Below are 2,500 nucleotides of genomic sequence, written 5' to 3' on the forward strand. Positions count from 1 at the left end.
CGAGACATTTTTATCTTGAAAAAAGTTATTGAATTCGATGGTTCTAATACAAAACGATTTTAAATAGTTTCAAATTCATTCAAAGAATGAAGTAATATCAAAATTTATGTTATAGAGGTGTATATATATATATATATATATATATATATATATATATATATATATATATATATATATATATATATATATATATATATTAATTTTAGGGTTTTATATTAATGTTGAATAATTTTTTGAATATTTTTCTTTCTGATATATTCCTGTTAGTACGTGCCTAAATGAACGGAGGTTTCAGGAAACTCAACATATTCCTTAGCTTAGAAGATTTCATGAAAATACCTTCGAATCTGATGTCACTGTAATGTCTTCTTGAGGCAAATTAGGGAATTCTATTATACTAATTAACTTAAGGCAAGCATTTGAAAATTTACGTAGTCATTCTGAAATTCTATGGACGTATTCTAAAATTTCTTTAAGACTTGCTATATTAACCTAAGATGTTTTAGACTCCATGTAAGTATTAGATATTTTCAAAGTTTAAGAACGTATTCTAAAATTTCTTTTAGACTCCATTCAAGTATTCTAAACTCTACGTTGACATTTTACTGTTGATATTACCTTTCGAAACAAAAGGCAAATCGTACACTATCTAAAGATGCTTGAAGGCGATCTAGATTTCCTTTAGAATACCAACTTTCCGCAAACATTAAAAAATCATACTGAAATGCTGAACATAGTTTAAAAATACCTTTTGAAATGTATATATGTAAACATATTGAAATATATTGTGAAGTATCCATTTGAGGCTTCAAGCAACTGAAATGTATATGCAAGCTGTTTAAAATTCATGTTGCATTCTAAACTTCCCGAAGGCGTTTCAAGTTTTCCGAACGTTTTATTTATATAAAAAAATTAATGTAAGCTTCCTAGACTTCATACTGGTAGTCTAGATTTTATTAAGATGTTAAACTTCTTGAAAGATATATATTTATAGACTTTGTGTTAGTCTAGTTTTTATTAAGATTTTAAACTTCTTAAAATAAATATATTTATAGACTTGATGTTAGTAGTCTAGATTTTAAGATTTTAAACTTCTTAAAAGATATATATTTATAGACTTGATGTTAGTACTCTATTTTTTATCAAGATTTTAATCTTCTTAAAAGAAATATATTTATAAACTTGATGTTAGTAGTCTAGTTTTTATTAAGATGTTAAACTTCTTAAAAGAAATATATTTATAGACTTGATGTTAGTAGTCTAGTTTTTATCAAGATTTTAACCTTAAAAGAAATATATTTATAAACTTGATGTTAGTAGTCTAGTTTTTATCAATATTTTAAACTTCTTAAAAGAAATATATTTATAGACTTGATGTTAGTAGTCTAGATTTTAACATGATTTTAAACTTCTTAAAAGAAATATATTTATAGACTTGAAGTTAGTAGTCTAGATTTTATTAAGATGTTAAACTTCTTAAAAGAAATATATTTATAGACTTGATGTTAGTAGTCTAGATTTTAGTAAGATGTTAAACTTCTTAAAAGAAATATATTTATAGACTTAACGTTAGTAGTATAGATTTTATTAAGATTTTAAACTTCTCAAAATAAATATATTTATAGACTTGATGTTAGTAGTCTAGATTTTATCAAGATTTTAAACTTCTTTAAAGAAATATATTTCTAGACTTGATGTTAGCAGTCTAGACTTTATCAAGATTTTAAACGTCTTAAAAGAAATATGTTTATAGACTTGATGTTAGTAGTCTAGATTTTATTACGATTTTAAACTTCTTAAAAGAAATATATTTATAGACTTGATGTTGGCAGTCTAGACTTTATCAAGATTTTAAACGTCTTAAAAAATATATTTATAGACTTGATGTTAGTAGTCTAGATTTTATCAAGATTTTAAACTTCTTGAAAGAAATATATTTATAGACTTGATGTTATAGTCTAGTTTTTATTAAGATTTTAAACTTCTTAAAAGAAATATATTTCTAAACTTGATATTAGCAGTATAGATTTTATCAAGATTTTAATCTTCTTAAAAGAAATATATTTATAGACTTGATGTTAGTAGTCTAGATTTTATCAATATTTTAAACTTCTTGAAAGAAATATATTTATAGACTTGATGTTAGCAGTCTAGACTTTATCAAGATTTTAAACGTCTTAAAAAATATATTTATAGACTTGATGTTAGTAGTCTAGATTTTATCAATATTTTAAACTTCTTGAAAGAAATATATTTATAGACTTGATGTTATAGTAGTCTAGATTTTAACATGATTTTAAACTTCTTAAAAGAAATATATTTCTAGACTTGATGTTGTTAGTCTAGTTTTTATTAAGATTTTAAACTTCTTAAAAGAAATATATTTCTAAACTTGATATTAGCAGTATAGATTTTATCAAGATTTTAATCTTCTTAAAAGAAATATATTTATAGACTTGATGTTAGTAGTCTAGATTTTATTAAGATTTTAATCTTCTTA

This window comes from Palaemon carinicauda, chromosome 4 (assembly GCF_036898095.1).
Source record: "Palaemon carinicauda isolate YSFRI2023 chromosome 4, ASM3689809v2, whole genome shotgun sequence".
In the NCBI taxonomy this organism is placed as follows: domain Eukaryota; kingdom Metazoa; phylum Arthropoda; class Malacostraca; order Decapoda; family Palaemonidae; genus Palaemon; species Palaemon carinicauda.